The sequence below is a fragment of the Entelurus aequoreus genome, linkage group LG01 (assembly GCF_033978785.1).
Source record: "Entelurus aequoreus isolate RoL-2023_Sb linkage group LG01, RoL_Eaeq_v1.1, whole genome shotgun sequence".
NCBI classification, from domain to species: Eukaryota; Metazoa; Chordata; class Actinopteri; order Syngnathiformes; family Syngnathidae; genus Entelurus; species Entelurus aequoreus.
Genome location: NC_084731.1, coordinates 50,958,500 through 50,980,360, shown reverse-complemented (window position 1 = coordinate 50,980,360; position 21,861 = coordinate 50,958,500). Strand labels below are relative to the sequence as shown.

At 43.5% G+C, this 21,861-nt stretch overlaps 1 protein-coding gene across 2 annotated transcripts in view; it reads right to left on the bottom strand.

Moving 5' to 3' along the window:
* The window catches only part of LOC133654264 (sodium-coupled neutral amino acid transporter 3-like), a 167,115-nt gene extending 159,239 nt beyond the window's left edge, over positions 1-7,876 (bottom strand). Inside the window, exon 1 of one of the 2 annotated variants that reach the window (XM_062054510.1) lies at positions 7,627-7,876. The gene's annotated coding sequence lies outside the window, so the exon portion shown is untranslated. The remainder of the gene's footprint in view (positions 1-7,626) is intronic. The other variant, XM_062054502.1, reaches the window with a different exon arrangement.
* Positions 7,877-21,861: the final 13,985 nt, after the last annotated feature.

The following is a 21,861-nucleotide window of genomic DNA, read 5'->3' as shown; positions in this document are numbered from 1 at the left end:
AAGAGCAAGGAGGTCGCTCGACATTATTGTCGAGCGACAATAATTGTCGGTGTATTAAACATACGAGTATTATTATGGTGCGTGTATGAGGACCGTAAAATTGCACCTATTTGCAGACATATTACCTGCCGTTTGGCTTCGCAATATTATGCAAAACCAACTGTTCTTACCTTCTGGTACCTGCTGAGGTGTATTTGGGATCTGCATAAGTCCTGAAAATGTGCGCGAGTCCGCCATTATAGTCCGTGCCGACACCGTAGTCGATAAGCTTATTCTTTTTCTCTATCTTCTTATGTGGCATTCATTCTAAGTAAAGTCTGGATGTCATTAAAACAGTTAGCTCCATCTTTTGACACTTCTTCCACTCTCGTCCTTGCATGCTACACCGATACAACAAAGATGACGGGGAGAAGACGCTGTCGAAGGTGAGCCACGTAGGTAAGACCGCCCACAAACAGCGCACCCCTGAGACGCTCAGAAAGCTACTTGAAAAGGGTCTGTAAAACATAATCTAAGCAATACTTTCAGCAAAGAACCACCATCACATGTTACAAGGAAATATTTTCAATTTAGAAAAAAATCATAATATGACCCCTTTAATGCGCCTTATAATCCGGTGCGCCTTTTATATGAAAATACACTTGAATAGACACGCTTATCAGCAGTGCGCCTTTTAATCCGGTGCGCCCTATGGTCCGAAAAATACGGTACTGCGAAGGATGCAGCCACCGAATTGGAACACAGCTACTTTTAACCCCAACAAGCACAAAGTACAGATATAGAAGCTGAACTAAGTAAGTATTTTTAAAGTATATGATGAAAACGAAACCATACTTGTTTATTAGTAAGTGTCTGAATGTGACGCCAGGATGAGCTGACATATTTTGACACGAAAATGTTTTTGTATACACCAGGGGTCCCCAAACTTCTTGGCTGGGTTAAAAAAATTTGGCCATTTATACATATATATATATATATATATATATATATATATATATATATATATATTATATATATATATATATATATATATATATATATATATATATATATATATATATATATATATATATTATATATATATACTGTATATATAATCTGTGTCATTGCAGATGACCCAACACTGTGGTGCGATCGTGATGACGTCACGTTATCGATGGGAAAATGCATTTTTAGACAATATGATTTGCCTGAGCGGCTACAAGACCCCGAGAGTAACAAGCGGTAGAAAATGGATTGAAGGATAGGCTAGAAAGGATAGATTAAAAAAATTATAATTAAAAAAAATGACTTTTTACTAAGGACTACCCGCGGGCCGGATTTTGGACGCTGGCCGGCCGTATCAAGCCCGCGTGTCGTAGTTTGGGGACCCCTGGGATGGATTAAAAAAATTATAATTAAAAAAAAAAACAAGCGGTAGAAAATGGATTGATGGATGGGCTAAAAAGGATAAATTAAAACAAATTATTTTTTAAAAAAAAATCATATATATTCTTTTTTTTTTTTACTCTGGACTACCCGCGGGACGGATTTTGACGCTGGCGGGCTGGTTAGTGGCGCCAGCCACCAGAGAATAAGAAGACGTAGCAACAGGAGTGATCGTGTTATCAACTCAGTGACTTTGTCCCTTTTTGTGATGAGTTTGAGTCGCATAGAAACAAGGTTGAAGAAAACATCAGTTTGTTAAAGTTAAAGTACCGCTTAAGTAAGTGCTCTTTATTTGCAGCTATCAGTTCGGCAAATACTCGATTACACTGCACAAAGACACAGCAGGTCAACAGAAACTTGAGACATTATGCAACTTCACCTACTGGGCCACACGGACATCAAAATGAACGCCTATGCTACTAGTGCCGGGGAAAAAAAACGATTCACATTCAAATCACGATTCTTATTTATTATGATTCAGAATCGATTCAGAATTTTAAAGAATCTGCGTTTTTTTAGGCTATCTCTGTGCTTACTCTCTGCGCGTATACGTCCTACGTTAGTAGCCAATAGGAGCGTTTGTAACCTGCAACCTGTTTTGAAAAGGTTTTTATTATAATTAATATATCAAATAATACAGTACATTATGAGAATCGGCCTGAATCGAGAATTGTGTTGCATCAATTCTGAATCGAACCACCTCGAGAATCGCAATCACATTGAATCGTGAGTTATTGTAAGATTCAAAACCCTAGCCTACGCACACGTAGACAACATATACTTAAAATTAGACCCTTATCTACACACTGCAAGGCATGCAGGGTAAACAGAGGTATTCTTTCCCCACACACTACACTATATTTAGTGAGTGTTCAGACTACTTAAGATACTCTTTTTCAAAAAGGCAAATAGCTAATATTCCAATATTCCTGGTTTTATTGCACACTTTTGAAGATTTACGTGAACACTCTTCTCAACAAGAAGAGGGTCCGACTGTGGGCTTTGAGCATCTCTATCCTCCTTCAAAACCGCAATAAAAGTTCACCTCCAGGCAGCTACAACCCTAAACTAACACCCTCCCCGGATTGTTAATAATCAAATGTAAACAATCAAATGCAGATACTTTTTCTTATGCCTTCTGATCTCTCTCTCTCTCTCTCTCTCTCCTCTCTCTCTCTCTCTCTCTCTCTCTCTCTCTCTCTCTCTCTCTCTCTCTCTCTCTCTCTCTCTCTCTCTCTCTCTCTCTCTCTCTCTCTCTCTCTCTCTCTCTCTCTCTCTCTCTCTCTCTCTCTCTCTCTCTCTCTCTCTCTCTCTCTCCCTCTCTCTCTCTGCCCACTACTTGCTGTCCATATCCTACCAAGTCAGACATACACTGTTTCAATATCCATTTCTCTGTTCTCAATTGTTGATGACTGATGATAACAACCATACCTAACCCCCCCCCCCACACACACACACACACACACACACACACACACACACACACACACACACACACCCCGGATTGTAAATAATGTAAATAATTCAATGTGATTATCTTGTGTGATGACTGTATTATGATGATAGTATATATCTGATAGTATATACAGTATCTGTATCATGAATCAATTTAAGTGGACCCCGACTTAAACAAGTTGAAAAACTTATTCGGGTGTTACCATTTAGTGGTCAATTGTACGGAATATGTACTTCACTGTGCAACCTACTAATAAAAGTCTCAATCAATCAATCAATCTAAAATCTCATTTGTGTAGTTTAATAAAAAGGCAACAAAAAAAAGCAAGAGACGAAAGTTAATGTGTATTTCTAAACATGTGTTCTGATTTTCAGATTTTTTTGCTTACTTATTGTCTTGCGCAGCATCCATAAAAATTACATGTGCATGTGTCATGGCCAATTATGTACATTAGACAATTACATCATCAATATCTTCCACAAATAGATTACAGTCCTGTGGGAAACACTGCTTTGCTATTAAGCATAATTGTAGCTTGCGGAGCAGGTTTGATAAAATATTTTCTTTATTTTTCTCAAGCAGCTTCGCCTCCTCTTCTGATGGCTTACACACAGATATATTTTTTTTAAATGCCTACCTTACCCATTTTGACATGAAAACATGTACATTACATTGTTTTGTTTGTTGTTATTTTTCAAAAATAAAAACACACTCACCAGCTGTCAAGTGTGACTTCAAGATTGTTGAATAATAACATATAAAGCTATGATTTTTATGTATGCATACATATGTTAGTCATGTGTCTTTGCACAAAATGAGATTGGCATACATTCATGTTTTGCTTTTACATGAGGCCGATTTAATCCCAATACGATTGTTATGGCGGGTTATGTGATGATGATAATTTGATAATAACAAAAGCTCAGTTTCATGTGGACATGGCCTCAAAACGTCCAAAAGGAATTAAGTCACCCGCTGGATCAAGCGCGCATCACGCTTGATGCCAGCTGAGCCTGAATCAGCCTGTTCACACTGCAAACTCCCTCTGTTTTTTTTTTTCCTTTAACGGTGAGGGGTAAGACACACATGTGGAGAACACAGAGAAGAGAGATCAGATACCAGTTCTTGCTCAGCATGTCAAGTCCGACAGCCACCTGCTGCCCTAAGACCCTCATCTGACTCATCAGGCAGGAGTGCTGGACTTGGTCTCCTGCTGGTTCCTCCAGGGACCATAGGCCTGTCAAACATCTATACGCCCGCTTAATCTTACATCATTTGAGTCTGAAGGAGAAATTACCTTAAATTATCGGGCGTTTTAAATTAGAAAGAGTCTTTTTTTCTGTGCTTTCATTAAGGCTGGATATTGTGAATTATGTCTATTATGTAAAATTGATGATGACCAATTGTGTGTTGAAGGAAGCAAATTGGATGAACTTTTATGTTGCAACCAGCAGAGACACTGTTGATTCAGTTTTTTTGTTTGTATTTGTTTATTTGAAGGACAATGTGCTGTTACATTAAGAAGATGGCTGCACCAGATTTAGCACCATGCTAATTTCCATCTGTAGTCCTTTTATGGTGCAGTCTCAACTGAACCATTTGCAGTCTTAATCAGGGGTTCTTAACCTTTTTCACTACACTGAAATAGTAAACTTACTTGTGATTTTAATCATATTCATTAATTATATATATCCTACTTAGCGTTTACAACCTTGTCAAATGATATGAAAGCATGATAATCACAAATATTATTATCAAAGTTTAGGTCAGGCTGATTACAAAATAAATACTAACCAAATGTACTTTAAAAGGGACTCATAAAAACTGATGAAAAATACATTTACATACAATTGCGCAGTGCTAAAATAAATAAATGATAGCTAAATGAATAATGAATAATAATATATATGCTTCTTGATTAAACTCTCAGTAATATACAATTGCAAATGAAAATACAGCTACACTTAAGTCATAATTTGTGCGCTTAAGAAATTTCTATCGTATGTTAGCTCCAGACTTACTCTGTTTGTTTGAGAGTGGCATTACTGCAACAAGTGGTTGAAAAGTGTATTACAACGGAGTACCGCTGCGGCCCATATGGACCACAGCTGTGAACCATATTTTTGGTGGCCTTCTAGGGGGCGCTCGCCCTAGAGTTAAAGGGTTAAAGTCTAAAGAAGTCAACATTATATTAGTCCGAAAACAAGTCCTCCATTTTCCATTTACACTAATGTGATCTAATTTGTAAATATTGATATCAATGCCAATATATTGATATTGATGGATTATTTTGTTTTTCTAGGTCTATGCTTTTGGTTTTGGCTTATAAAGTCCCCAATCGACTGTTTTTCCGGGATCTCTGTCCATTAAGAACAACAGAAAGACTATTAGATGTTACTGTAAAGAACAAAACAATGAAAAGTCTAATGATAATGAGGATTTATTTTTGTATTTGACTTCTTTTAAGTGAACGCACATGGCCCTGAACCTGGTGTGTGTGTGTGCGTGTGTCTGTTGTATGTAAACAATTGTACCAAATAATGGCAACCTCAACTATAAGCTAAATTAAATAATTACATTTTGCATAATTGTACAGCCCTAATGTGAGCTTTGGGAAGATGAGTCACATCCACTATGGCACAATCCCATTTGCATATTATTCTGACACTGACATCAAAACAGGAGTTCAGAACATTCAGAATAAGCTACTTCCAGCCATTTAAAAATATTGTATTGACTGTTATGTTTGTTATATGTTATAAGTAGTCTCAAACAGCTTTCAGCATCACAGAAACTATTTATTCTTGAATCAGCAAACAAACATCTATTAGCTTGTAACTCTGCTAGTAACCAACCCCGACTTCCGGTCTGCTCTCCCGCTAATCCTTCTGGGTAATGTAGTTAGTTCAAACAATTACTAACCCATATGCCTTCTTTTTAAAGAGAACATTTACATTTTAAAATGATTGCATTTTAAATTCCTGCTTCATTAAATTTAACTGATCAAAATGTATTTACATTTTTAACAGCTTTGTTATAAACAACAAAATGCCTCTCACCAGAGTCCATATTTTTTTAGCAAGTCTCTATGAGTCTCTCAGGTTGTTTCATCCTGCCGGGTCAGATTTTAACCACTGGTGAAGTTAGCACGGTTTTACCAAAACTTTGACAGTCCTCATTACTTGTTTTCGCGTCTGTCACCTTGGTGGCGGGATGGCGTCCTCCGAGCTGTTGGCTTTTAGACGAATGTCCACGCGATATCTCCTTAAAGCTGTACCCCAATCTGTCTTGATTATGTATGATCTTGGTGCAACCTTTTGCTGTACCAGTCCTGGCTGTGTCCACGTCCCGGTCGTGTAGTCCAGGAGGCGAACTCTGTCCCTGATTGCAGGTTTGGCAGGTGTTTTGCCCTTTTGTCATGCCATTTTTTCCGTTTTCCTTCTCCTTTACTACCCCCTTTGGTTTCAGAAGGGTATCGTGCACAGGCAGGTGAGTGCAAATGTGACATCCCATCAACATCTGAGCAGGTGACCGACCAGACCAAAATCCTCTTTTCCTTAATGAGCCTTTTTCATGAGTACTTTTATGATCGTAACAGAGCTCGACGCAAGTCCATTTGACAAACAAAATATTATATACTGTATATTAAAAGACAAAGCTTTGTCCTACTACTAGTAATCATGGGCCAATACAACTGTTCACTTCCGATATGATACATATTTTGGAGCCTTGAGTATTGACCGATGCTGATATCCATCTGATACGTTATCAGCACGAATCATAGTACAAACTTTTATTATTTTCTATTGTGGAATGTTACAAAATGTTTGATCAAGAGAAATTACTCACAGAACAATGGTAGGTATGAAAAAGACTAACATTATGAAAGATTTACATGACAGAATAAGTCATTAGCGCAGTGAATTGAATGATGCGGACACGTTTGTTACTGGATACTTTCTAATACGCTTCCTTCCGCCTTGGAGACTTTTTTTGTGTAAGTAAAATGCAACTGTAATTATTTGATACGTGTTTATATTGACAAATGTACTGTTTTAGACTGCAATATTGTTCAATTAAGGACACTAATTACGTATGTCTATCTTGTGTGCTTAGCTTCTATGTATAGCTTTTAGCTACCATGTTTACCTTTTGTAAATGACTTGACCAAAATATAAGAAAAGAGCATCCTTGTGTGCTTATAGGAAGACATTTAGATGTAAACTGGTTGTCCAGCTTTGCACAAGTAAACACGCTGCAGAACTGCTTGTATCAGAGCGCTTCTATCGGATATTTTACATGCAAGCCAATATTATCCGATACATGTTTTTATTGCTGATATCCGATTGGGAAACCCAGAGGAATTAGTAGTAACATTTAAAAAATGTTTTAATTTAGTTCTATTTTTACAATATTCTGTGGGATAATACAAAAAAAGCTATGGGCCGCAAGTGGTGGGTGGTACTTTGGATACTTCTGGTAAAAACTCAAACATATCAAAACTGTGACCTCACTGTGACATCACTCCTGATTGTGTACTACAAAAGACATTAGGAGCATTACCAGACCTTATACGGTCACCACTTCCGGTCAACTTTGTCCTCGTGCGATTCTTTGGCAAACATTATGCCTCTTGTGATTTTTTTGTTGTTGTTTTTTAATAAAATGGTCTTAAATGACAATTGTGTCGTCTGGCGTGACGTCACGATGGACACGGTGCCGTTAGCTCGTCGGTGTCTTACCTGATTAAGTGTCCTTCAGCTGTGGAATATGTCCTCACGAGAGCCAGTTGCGTGTGGTCCTGCCCGTCCGACTTCTAGTGCGTTTATGGCATGTGGTCCCCGCGTTTTACTCTATGGCGGCTGTAATCTCCTCCAAAGTGGGACGTAAAGAGGACAGAGGTCCGCCTACTGCGCTTACACACGCACGGCGGACTCTCCAATAATGAAAAAAAAGATGATTGTAAGGAATGTTGATGGAGGACACGAACAAAGCCCCACCTCCACCCCTCCCACCTCCTTTTGCCACGCGCGCCTTTCCAGCAGTTTAATCAACGATTAATGAAACGTTAATACTGTTGACAGGTTCGAAGGTCATCTAAAAATGGTTGACGATAATAATCACGATGGGATTCATCGTCGTGGATTAAGACAATTAAAGAAATCGAGACACACACACACAAACACATGCGCGCGTGCGCGCATTTAAAACGTCCCCTTTAAATTCCAATTGAGTCTTGGGTGATACGCAATCAACAGTACACAGTGCATGTGTGGTGCCCACCCGCGCACGTTGTACGTGTCCCATTTCTAGGTCATCGTGCACACGCACGCAGCTCCAGGGATTTGTATTCTTTCTCTCTGCTCACCATCAGAGACATGAACCTGCAATGAGAATTACCCATATGTTACCTAAAGCATGCTTATTTATCAACCAACACTTTATGCATGCATTTTATCTCATTCCTTCATGCATTTTATTTTACATCATCCTAAAAAAATGAGGTGGCGACTTGCCTGCCCGAATGCAGCTGAGATAGGCTCCAGCACCCCCCGCGACCCCGAAAGGGACAAGCGGTAGTAAATGGATGGATGGATGCTTAAAGGGGCTGTTGCAACATGTACACAGATGCTTAGAGCAGTGTTCTTCAACCTTTTTTGAACCAAGGCACATTTTTTGCGTTGAAAAAATCCGGAGGCACACCACCAGCAGAAATCATTAAAAAACAAAACTCAGTTGAAAGTAAACTGTTGTTGTCGCAATTGTTGGATATGAATTGAAACCATAACCAACCATGCATCAATATAGCTCTTGTCTCAAAGTAGGTGTACTGTCACGACCTCTGACATCACGCCATGACTTATTTTGAGTTTTTTGGTATTTTCCCGTGTGTAGTGTTTTAGTTCTTGTCTTGCGCTCCTATTTTGGTGGCTTTTTCTCTTTTTTTGGTATTTTCCTCTAGCAGTTTCATGTCTTCCTTTGAGCGATATTTCCCGCATCTACTTTGTCTTAGCAATCAAGAATATTTCAGTTGTTTTTATCCTTCTTTGTGGGGACATTGTTGATTGTCATGTTATGTTCGGATGTACATTGTGGACGCCGTCTTTGCTCCAAAGTAAGTCTTTGCTGTCGTCCAGCATTCTGTTTTTGTTTACTTTGTAGCCAGTTCAGTTTTAGTTTCGTTCTGCATAGCCTTCCCTATGTTATGTTTGGACTAAGGGGAGGTGACGGCTCAGACACCAGGGGGAAGTATATACAAAGATTTATTATATATAAGGTATATATATAATAATAAGACAATAATAATATTAACCAAAAGGAAATGGAGTGTGACAAAATCCAAGAGTGTGTATGGTGTAAGACTATGTGTAGTATTTATCTGGAACGTTTTACCGTAAATGTTGGAGGTGCGTGTTGGGAGGAGCGGTGCTGTCAAACAAGGGGCAAGGCAGGCAGGGATGTCCAAGGGCGGAAGCGTGGTCGAGAGGCAGGAGCGAGTCGTCGTAGTCCGGGGGCGAGCGAGGAGTCGAGAACCAGAAAGCGCGGGGGAAGCAGGGAAGATCCGGGAGCACAAGACGCACAGCTTGACTCGGGGATGCACACAGGGAACTGTGGGGATGAGGGAGGACATGACAGTCAACGCAGGGAAAGCACAGAGAGGACAGATAGAGCACAAAACGAGAGTTGCGTCAAGCATCAGATCATAGTTTACTGAACACCAACAGGAGATTATATTCCGGCCCGGCATGCCAAATTGTCCTGGCTTATGTAGGCAGCTTCTTCATTACAGGCAGGTGTGCCGATTGCCGGTAATTGATTGCAGCTGGCGGAAGCTGCAGGGCGGAGACGCGGGCAGCGCGTCCCTGGATGTGCGCCGTGGCCGTGGGCGTGTCCCGAGGTGCTTGCAGTGCGCAAGGATGAGGGCGCATTCCGATGCGCGCAGGCCGTGACAGTATCCCCCTCCTTATGGACAGCTCCCAGATGTCCTATGGCTGGAACCAACAGAAACACGGAAACAAAAGTCAAGGGAGGGCGGAGGGGCGAATTGGAGGTGGGTCGCCGGCCCAAGTGTCCCCGAATCCACCGGGGACGAGTCTGGTGGCGGCGGCGAGAAGAACGCCGCTGAGGCGGACGACCAAGGAACGGCCACCCTCTTGGCCGTCGGGAAGGCGGACGCAAGTGGTGCCATGATGCGTCTCACCGGAGACGAGGAGGTGACATCGGAGGCAAAGAGGATGACGTCATCGGCAGCGTGGAAGCGACAGACATCGGCGGCGAGGAAGCGGCAGATGTCATCGGTGACGTGGAAGCGGCAGACGTCATCGGCGGGGCAGGCGAGGAAGATGTCATCTGCAATGGAGGCATGGATGCAGCAGGCGATGTCGGCGCCGGAGACGAGGACGGCTGAGGATCAGGCCGAGGTGCTGATGTCGACGCTGCAGGCCGAGGGGCAGAGGTCGAGGCCAGCCTGGAAGCTGGCGGAGACGCAGGAGTCAGCCTGGAAGCTGGTGCTAGCTCGGAGGCTAGTTCGGGGACAGGTGCTAGCTCGGACGCTAGCTCGGGTTCAGGTGCTAGCTCGGACGCTAGCTCGGGGTCAGGTGCTAGCTCGGACGCTAGCTTGGGGTCAGGTGCTAGCTCGGACGCTAGCTCGGGGACAGGTGCTAGCTCGGACGCTAGCTCAGGGACGAGTGCTAACTCGGATGCTAGCCAGGGGACTGGTGGCTGCGGCTGGGAAAAGCAGAAAACAGGTGGTATTTCTCTGGCAGGGGGTAGAATGTCTGGGTGCAGCTGTGCTACCACATCAGCACAGCCACCAGTGCTAAAATGAAAGAGTGATGGTATTGGTCTGGTAGGGGGTAGCCTGGCTGGATGCAGCACCACATCAGCACAGCCACCAGTACTATCCCCCCCCCCCCCTTCTGAACGCGGATGCCAGACGCTTCCAGCTGACTGAGGAACAGTCACTAAGGGTGGGAGGTGGGTGGCCAGGCGGCGGGTAAATTCCTCCATCCCCATATTGGAGTTAAACAGTCCCTTGAAGGAGTGTTGAGGAGGGCTAGAAAAATTGTCCTGGGTGGAGGTAAAAGAAAAAGACATCCTGAGAGGGGCAGCAAGAAAAAAAAATGGAGAGAAAGAAGAAAAAAAATGTCACTGGGGGAGGGGCTAAAGTCACTGGGGGCGGGGCAAAGGAACTGTGCCGCCAGGTCCCTAATCAATTGGCCGGAATATACTGTTATGTTTGGACTAAGGGGAGGTGACGGCTCAGACACCAGGGGGCAGTATATACAAAGATTTATTATATATAAAGTATATATATAATAATAAGACAATTATAATATTAACCAAAAGGAAATGGAGTGTGACAAAATCCAAGAGTGTGTATGTGTGACTATGTGTAGTATTTATCTGGAACGTTTTACCGTAAATGTTGGAGGTGCGTGTTGGGAGGAGCGGTGCTGTCAAACAAGGGGCAAGGCAGGCAGGGATGTCCAAGGGCGGAAGCGTGGTCGAGAGGCAGGAGCGAGTCGTCGTAGTCCGGGGGCGAGCGAGGAGTCGAGAACCAGAAAGCGCGGGGGAAGCAGGGAAGATCCGGGAGCACAAGACGCACAGCTTGACTCGGGGATGCACACAGGGAACTGTGGGGATGAGGGAGGACATGACAGTCAACGCAGGGAAAGCACAGAGAGGACAGATAGAGCACAAAACGAGAGTTGCGTCAAGCATCAGATCATAGTTTACTGAACACCAACAGGAGATTATATTCCGGCCCGGCATGCCAAATTGTCCTGGCTTATGTAGGCAGCTTCTTCATTACAGGCAGGTGTGCCGATTGCCGGTAATTGATTGCAGCTGGCGGAAGCTGCAGGGCGGAGACGCGGGCAGCGCGTCCCTGGATGTGCGCCGTGGCCGTGGGCGTGTCCCGAGGTGCTTGCAGTGCGCAAGGATGAGGGCGCATTCCAATGCGCGCAGGCCGTGACAGTATCCCCCTCCTTATGGACAGCTCCCAGATGTCCTATGGCTGGAACCAACAGAAACACGGAAACAAAAGTCAAGGGAGGGCGGAGGGGCGAATTGGAGGTGGGTCGCCGGCCCAAGTGTCCCCGAATCCACCGGGGACGAGTCTGGTGGCGGCGGCGAAAAGAACGCCGCTGAGGCGGACGACCAAGGAACGGCCACCCTCTTGGCCGTCGGGAAGGCGGACGCAAGTGGTGCCATGATGCGTCTCACCGGAGACGAGGAGGTGACATCGGAGGCAAAGAGGATGACGTCATCGGCAGCGTGGAAGCGACAGACATCGGCGGCGAGGAAGCGGCAGATGTCATCGGTGACGTGGAAGCGGCAGACGTCATCGGCGGGGCAGGCGAGGAAGATGTCATCTGCAATGGAGGCATGGATGCAGCAGGCGATGTCGGCGCCGGAGACGAGGACGGCTGAGGATCAGGCCGAGGTGCTGATGTCGACGCTGCAGGCCGAGGGGCAGAGGTCGAGGCCAGCCTGGAAGCTGGCGGAGACGCAGGAGTCAGCCTGGAAGCTGGTGCTAGCTCGGAGGCTAGTTCGGGGACAGGTGCTAGCTCGGAGGCTAGTTCGGGGACAGGTGCTAGCTCGGAGGCTAGCTCGGGGACAGGTGCTAGCTCGGAGGCTAGCTCGGGGTCAGGTGCTAGCTCGGACGCTAGCTCGGGGTCAGGTGCTAGCTCAGACGCTAGCTCGGGTTCAGGTGCTAGCTCGGACGCTAGCTCGGGGTCAGGTGCTAGCTCGGACGCTAGCTTGGGGTCAGGTGCTAGCTCGGACGCTAGCTCGGGGACAGGTGCTAGCTCGGACGCTAACTCAGGGACGAGTGCTAACTCGGATGCTAGCCAGGGGACTGGTGGCTGCGGCTGGGAAAAGCAGAAAACAGGTGGTATTTCTCTGGCAGGGGGTATAATGTCTGGGTGCAGCTGTGCTACCACATCAGCACAGCCACCAGTGCTAAAATGAAAGAGTGATGGTATTGGTCTGGTAGGGGGTAGCCTGGCTGGATGCAGCACCACATCAGCACAGCCACCAGTACTGTCCCCCCCCCCCCCCCCCCCCCCTTCTGAACGCGGATGCCAGACGCTTCCAGCTGACTGAGGAACAGTCACTAAGGGTGGGAGGTGGGTGGCCAGGCGGCGGGTAAATTCCTCCATCCCCATATTGGAGTTAAACAGTCCCTTGAAGGAGTGTTGAGGAGGGCTAGAAAAATTGTCCTGGGTGGAGGTAAAAGAAAAAGACATCCTGAGAGGGGCAGCAAGAAAAAAAAAATGGAGAGAAAGAAGAAAAAAAATGTCACTGGGGGAGGGGCTAAAGTCACTGGGGGCGGGGCTAAGGAACTGTGCTGCCAGGTCCCTAATCAATTGGCCGGAATATACTGTTATGTTTGGACTAAGGGGAGGTGACGGCTCAGACACCAGGGGGCAGTATATACAAAGATTTATTATATATAAAGTATATATATAATAATAAGACAATTATAATATTAACCAAAAGGAAATGGAGTGTGACAAAATCCAAGAGTGTGTATGTGTGACTATGTGTAGTATTTATCTGGAACGTTTTACCGTAAATGTTGGAGGTGCGTGTTGGGAGGAGCGGTGCTGTCAAACAAGGGGCAAGGCAGGCAGGGATGTCCAAGGGCGGAAGCGTGGTCGAGAGGCAGGGAAAGCACAGAGAGGACAGATAGAGCATAAAACGAGAGTTGCGTCAAGCATCAGATCATAGTTTACTGAACACCAACAGGAGATTATATTCCGGCCCGGCATGCCAAATTGTCCAGGCTTATGTAGGCAGCTTCTTCATTACAGGCAGGTGTGCCGATTGCCGGTAATTGATTGCAGCTGGCGGAAGCTGCAGGGCGGAGACGCGCGCCGCGCGTCCCTGGAAGTGCACCGTGGCCGTGGGCGTGTCCCGAGGTGCTTGCAGTGCGCAAGGATGAGGGCGCATTGATGCGCCCAGGCCGTGACACCCTAAGCTTCAATGCCTTTTCTTAGGGGCACTCACCTTTTGTTTATTTTTGGTTTAAGCATTAGATACCTTTTGCCTCCCGCTGTTTCCGACATCTACAAAGCAATTAGCTACCGGCTGCCACCTACTGATATGGAAGAGTATTACATGGTTACTCTGTCGAGCTCTAGACAGCACCGAAACTCAACAACAACACATAATTTGCAGACTATAATTACTGGTTTGCAAAAAATATTTTTAACCCAAATAGGTGAAATTAGATCATCTCCCCTGTGATGAGGGGCGACTTATCCAGGGTGTACGCCGCCTTCCGCCCGATTGTAGCTGAGATAGGCTCCAGCGCCCCCCGCGACCCCGAAGGGAATAAGCGGTAGAAATGGATGGATGGATGTAGATCATCTCCCACGGCACACGAGACTGTATCTCACGGCACAATAGTGTGCTGCGGCACAGTGGTTGAAAAACACAGCCTAGAGGGCACTACCTTTCCAATGTATCTACCACGGCATATCCCTTTTAGGCTTCTCGCACGTAATGACGTAAGTACGTACATGCGCGCGTATTAGTGTTGCTAGCTAATTATAACAATTTGGATAGTTAGTTTTAGCTGCCACTGTATGTCTATCACGGGGGTCAGCAATACGTGGCTCTAGAGCCACATGAGGCTCTTTAGCGGCGCCCTGGTGGCTCCATGGAGCTTTTTCAAAAATGTATGGAAATGGAAAAGAAATGAGGTGAAAAATGTTTTTTGTTGTAATATGTTTTTTGTAGGAGGACAAACACGACACAACCCTTCCTAATTGTTAGAAACCCACTGTTTAATATGTTTGTGTTTATGCTTCACTGATGAGAGTATTTGGTGAGCGCCGTTTTGTCCTACTAATTTCAGCAGCCCTTGAACTCACCGTTGTCTGGACTGTGACTCAACAGTTTGTTAACGTGTATAACTTTCTCCAACGCTTCCACAGAAAGACGTGTTTTATGCCACTCTTTCTTTGTCTCATTCTGTCCACCAAACATTTATACTGTGCGTGAATGCACAAAGGTGAGCTTTGTTGAAGTTATTGACTTGTGTGAAGTGCTAATCAGGCATGTTTGGTCACTGCATGACCACAAGCAAATTTATGCTAACATGCTATTTAGGCTAGCTGTATGTACATATATTATGCCTCGTTTGTAGGTATATTTGAGCTCATTTTAATTTCCTGTACTCATGTCCTCTGTGTATTTAGTTTATTTTTCCATGTTTCATGACACATTATCTGTATGTAATATTGGCTGCATTTATCATAGTTATTTGTGCCATGTTGTTCCAAACCGCAGCAGATGTTACCCAGCTTGCAAAGATTGTAATAAATCCATTACAAGAAGACAGCCTGCCGTTTCCTTTAACTTGGACACACACATCTATACCTTTGGCCATTCTAAGACAGTCATTTCCAGGAGTTATCTCACCCCCTGAGAAGTTTTACTAATCTTTTCCAATGTTGTAAAAATGTGTAGAGTAAATATTACATTTCAACATTTCTGTCAACCAAGATTTGCGTCAGCCTGCGACACATAGTAATTTTGATAGTAGGCTAATATAGACACTTACATCATGTGTTGCCATCATTATAACACTTATATAAGACTTTTAAAGTCATTTTAATAGTAGGCTAATATAGCTAGTATGGACACTTACATCATGTGTTGCCATCATTATAACACTTATATAAGTCTTTTAATTTTTTGCGGCTCCAGACCGATTACTTTTTTGTATTTGTGGTCCAATATGGCTCTTTCAAAATTTTGGGTTGCCGATCCCTGGTCTATCATTACAACGAAATGACTGCAAATTGTTCGTCGCTTCTCTTAGACTGCTTTTGTATGTGTGTACGCGCTCCCTGCTTGCATGTGTTGACGAGACAGGGTGAGTGACCGCCGTAAACACCAAAAAAAATGTATTACAAAAACATGCACAGGTTATATTTTTGTAAGCTAACCAACTAAATCTCTTAATGATATGCATGAAGTCGTGCCCCGATTGCTACGGTGTGCGTACACAACCTCATGCACCCAAAACAACAAACATCTCCCGAAGGGTGCCTTCACATTTTTCATTTTCAATTGGTCAAGTGTGATCAGTCCAGGACCAAACAGGGAGGCGGACTCACTGCAAAGTGAGGCAACCTGAACACCAATCACACCAAAACATCGGATATGATCGTACCGGGGCTCCACCCCGCCTATGCACATCCCCACTGATTGTAAGTTAAGTCGAGCAGCACCAGGGCATGGTCGTGACTGCTCTGGAGGACACCAAGGTCATGTCCTCTATATTTTTTTAAGTAACAAAAAGAAGATAATATGACTGACTGCAAATGTACTTTGTGTAGGACATTGTGTGTGCTGTACATCACCATGCCGTAGATCAGACCTGGGCAAATTAAGGCCCGGGGGCCGCATGCGGCCCATTAAGCTTTTCAATTTGGCCCGCCGGACATTCCTAAATAATTGTTTTAGATCTTTAAGAGGGAAACTGTAGCTGCCATTATGATGTGCAGTGATGTTTTAAATTACCGTTAAGTCTTGAACTATACAAAGTATTTCAATGGTTGGAATCTGCGCTTATTTATGATATACAAGTTACTATGGTAATCTAAGTCACAGCAGCTCAGTCGACGCACCAAGCTGTGTGGGCGTGGTTTGTTTCCACAGAGCCTGAAATGCGGGTGTCAGGGACTGACGCGGATGGAGATTTTTACAACAAAGTTGTAAAGCTTAGTGATATATCAGATTGTAGGTGGGGGTTTTTCGCATTCATATTTCGCTGTGTTTCTGCATTTTTGGTGTGTTTCTTTCGATTGTAAAATATGTCAATCGAGTGTGTGTGTGACGTTCATATGTTGTCAATATTCAGTGTTTTATCATTCATAGTTAATATTGTAAATCCCACATTCTTTATTTTCATGTACATTCTGGGTGTCTCATTCAGTAAAAAAAATTAAAACTCCATTCTTTTTTTAAGGCAGTCTGTCATAACGTTTTTAGCTCTCAATCAGACATTATTGTGAGGTTTTGTATTAGTGTTCCTAAAAATCAGATATACAGGCCCCCAGACACATTTTTTTCTCTAAATTTGGCCCCCCGAGTCAAAATAATTGCCCAGGCCTGCCGTAGATATTCCTCTCTCAAAATACGATCTTTGGTCATGTACAACATAACACAATTAAATCCACTTTTACTTTATACATCATCCGATCCAAAATGTGCAGTCAAACTACTGTTAACATTTAATTATTCTGATGCGTCATCTATGTTGCTGCTTCTTGATCTTAGCGCTGTCGATACCGTCGATCATAATATTTTATTAGAGCGTATCAAAACACGTATTGGTATGTCAGACTTAGCCTTGTCTTGGTTTAACTCTTATCTTACAGACAGGATGCAGTGCGTCTCCCATAACAATGTGACATCGGACTATGTTAAGGTAACGTGTGGCGTTCCCCAGGGTTCGGTTCTTGACCCTGCACTCTTCAGAATGTACATGCTGCCGCTAGGCGACATCATACGCAAATACGGTGTTAGCTGTCACTGTTATGCTGATGACACCCAACTCTACATGCCCCTCAAGCTGACCAACATGTCGGATTGTAGTCAGCTGGAGACGTGTCTTAATGAAATTAAACAATGGATGTCCGCTAACTTTTTGCAACTCAACGCCAAGAAAACGGAAATGCTGATTATCGGTCCTGCTAGACACCGACATCTATTTATTAATACCACCTTAACATTTGACAACCAAACAATTACACAAGGCGACTCGGTAAAGAATCTGGGTATTATCTTCGACCCAACTCTCTTGTTTGAGTCACACATTAAAGGCCTACTGAAACCCACTACTACCGACCACGCAGTCTGATAGTTTATATATCAATGATGAAATCTTAACATTGCAACACATGCCAATACGGCCGGGTTAACTTATAAATTGCAATTTTAAATTTCCCGCTAAACTTCCGGTTGAAAATGTCTATGCATGATGACGTATGCGCGTGACGTCACTAAATAAACGGAAGTATTGGTACACCATTGAATCCAATACAAAAAAGCTTTGTTTTCATCTCAAAATTCCACAGTATTCTGGACATCTGTGTTGGTGAATCTTTTGCAATTTGTTTAATGAACAATGAAGACTGCAAAGAAGAAAGTTGTAGGTGGGATCGGTGTATTAGCGGCTGGCTGTAGCAACACAACCAGGAGGACTTTGACTTGGATAGCAGACGCGCTAGCCGACGCTAGCCGACGCTAGCCGACGCTAGCCGACGCTAGCCGCCAAACGCACGGATGATCGGGTGAAGTCCTTCGTCCTTCCGTCGATCGCTGGAACGCAGGTGAGCACGGGTGTTGATGAGCAGATGAGGGCTGGCTGGCGTAGGTGGAGCGCTAATGTTTTTATCATAGCTCTGTGAGGTCCCGTTGCTAAGTTAGCTTCAATGGCGTCGTTAGCAACAGCATTTTTAAGCTTCGCCAAGCTGGAAATTATTAACCGTGTATTTACATGTCCACGGTTTAATAGTATTGTTGATCTTCTGTCTATCCTTCCGGTCAGTGGTTTATTTATTTTGTTTCTATCTGCATTTGAGCCCGATGCTATCACGTTAGCTCAGTAGCTAAAGAGCTTCACCGATGTATTGTCGTGGAGATAAAAGTCACTGTCAATGTCCATTTCGCGTTCTCGACTCTCATTTTCAAGAGGATATAGTATCCGGGGTGGTTTAAAATACAAATCCGTGATCCACAATAGATGAAGGAGAAAGTGTGGAATCCAATGAACCCTTGTACCTAAGTTACGGTCAGAGCGAAAAAAGATACGTCCTGCACTGCATTCTAGTCCTTCACTCTCACGTTCCTCATCCACGAATCTTTCATCCTCGCTCAAATTAATGGGGTAATCGTCGCTTTCTCGGTCCGAATCTCTCTCGCTGCATTGTAAACAATAGGGAAATGTGAGCAGCCCTCCAGCTTGTGACGTCACGCTACTTCCGGTAGGGGCAAGGTTTTTTTTTATCAGCGACAAAAAGTTACGAACTTTATCGTCGTTGTTCTCTACTAAATCCTTTCAGCAAAAATATGGCAATATCGCGAAATGATCAAGTATGACACATAAAATGGATTAAATTAAAAAAAAACATTTCAGTATGCCTTTAAGAGTGTTACTAAAACGGCCTTCTTTCATCTCCGTAATATTGCTAAAATTCGTTCCATTTTGTCCACTAGCGACGCTGAGATCATTATTCATGCGTTCGTTACGTCTCGTCTCAATTACTGTAACGTATTATTTTCGGGTCTCCCAATGTCTGGCATTAAAAGATTACAGTTGGTACAAAATGCGGCTGCTAGACTTTTGGCAAGAACAAGAAAGTTTGATCATATTACGCCTATACTGGCTCACCTGCACTGGCATCCTGTGCACTTAAGATGTGACTTTAAGGTTTTACTACTTACGTATAAAATACTACACGGTCTAGGCCCATCCTATCTTGCCGATTGTATTGTACCATATGTCCCGGCAAGAAATCTGCGTTCAAAGAACTCCGGCTTATTAGTGATTCCCAGAGCCCAAAAAAAGTCTGCGGGCTATAGAGTGTCTTCTATTCGGGCTCCAGTACTATAGAATGCCCTACAGTTAGAGATGCTACCTCAGTAGAAGCATTTAAGTCCCATCTTAAAACTCATTTGTATACTCTAGCCTTTAAACAGACCCCCTTTTTAGACCAGTTGATCTGCCGTTTCTTTTCTTTTCTCCTCTGCCCCCCTCTCACTTGTGGAGGGGGGGGGACACAGGTCCGGTGGACATGGATGAAGTGCTGGCTGTCCAGAGTCGGGACCCGGGGTGGACCGTTCGCCTGTGCATCGGTTAGGGACATCTCTGCGCTGCTGACCCGTCTCCGCTCGAGATGGTCTCCTGCTGGCCCCACTATGGACTGGACTCTCACTATTATGTTAGATCTACTATGGACAGGACTTTCACAATATTATGTCAGACCCACTCGACGTCCATTGCATCCGGTCTCCCCTAGGGGGGGGGGGGGGGGGGTCACCCACATATGCGGTTCTCTCCAAGGTTTCTCATAGTCATTCACATCGACGTCCCATTGGGGTTGTGAGTTTTTTCTTGCCCTTATGTGGGCTCTGTACCGCGGATGTCGTTGTGGCTTGTGCAGCCCTTTGAGACACTTGTGATTTAGGGCTATATAAATAAACATTGATAGGGACAAGCGGTAGAACATGGATGGATGGATGATTGATTGATTGATAATTATACTGACGTAATTAATGTTGGTTTCACCTGAATTAAACTGATGTGAAACGGTGTCTGTACAATACTGTTGTCATGTCCGTCAGGTTCTGTTGATGGGGATCAAGCCTGCTCCGCCCTAAATGCAAAACATGCGCTGTGTGTCGGGCTTTGTGATCTGTGGGTGGGGCGGGTCAATTTGCATGAAGAAGCGCATGTCAATTGTAAATCATTGAATGACAAGGCGCTTTATATACAATTTTTACCCCAAACGTATTCCTGGTCACATCATGCTCTATCAGTAGCCACGTGCACATGGGCAAAAAGTATATAATCTGATCATAATTCGGATTAGAATGTTACTGTGTACATGGACTCTGAAAAGAATGATGCAATCATGACGTGGATTTTCATGCATCACACCTTAAATCTAAATACTTTATTTTGACATGCACAGTACATATCATAAACGGAAGTAGAAAAAGAAGAATCAGGGACTTTCGCTGTAAACAAACATGGCTCTGTGCATTTCTACTTGTCCGACGTTGTCACGTTATGTATCATTTTTTCCTTTTTTTTTTTTTGTTGTCAGGCAAATCATATGGTTGACATAGATGCCCATATTTGTTGTACATATTTACTTTACAAAAGAGACGTGCCGGATACTTCTCTTGTTGCCTTATTTGTATTTGACTTTATTAAATGGATTTATATTAATGTTTGCCGCAGAAAGAGAAAGGGATAGAAAGAGAAAAAAAGGAAGACGGTTTGATTGCAAGGACAAGAGGGGGATAAGACAGAGAGACTACAATAACAACAAAAACAATAACAACAGAACAGCATCAGCAAATATGACATGTACAAATATGATACAAAAAGTGAAAGCAAAGACGCTGTGAAGATCTGTCACTTAATTTCTGTTTGTGCTTCCTTGTTTTGTGTTTATTTCCTATCAGTGCTCTTATTTTGACTTCCATTTTCTGCATGTCTCCGCTGAGCGCTGTTTTCCCCTCACCTGCGGCTGATTGGCAGCCGGGCCACACCTTGTGCCAATCAGCATGCTTCTATTTATGCCTGCCTTGCGTGCTCCTTAGGGCTCGAAGATTGATTTATGTTTTGAACCTTACATGCACGACTGCTTCAATCTCTGTTTGAGTGAATTAAAATCATCTTACCTGATCATCACTCTCCTGGTTCCTGTATCTTGGGGTCACTACAACTGCAGCCATGCGAGTTCGTCACAGAAGCAGTTAGTGAAGTAAATATTAATAACACAGAAAAGACAATGAACATTATTGCACTACAAATGGAACAATACAAATACCAATATAAATAGCACTATTGATAATGAATATTTACAATAATTACCTTTATTATCAACAATACAATAGTTTCAAATGCAACAATGTAATGATAACTTGAATTAGAAATAAAAGCAGATGAATGGAGGGGAAGAAAGAGAAGCAAACTGTATTAACCTTGTAGATTGTTATAGTAACAATAGGTTAAGCTTTGTCAGTGTGCCGTGTTTTACCCAGTTTCTCCTAGGGGAACAATGTTAATATACAAAACCAAAAACCAGCGAAGTTGGCACATTGTGTAAATCGTAATTAAAAACAGAATTCAATGATTTGCAAATCCTTTTCAATTTATATTCCATTAAATACACTGCAAAGACAACATATTTAATGTTCGAACTGAGATTTTTTTTTTT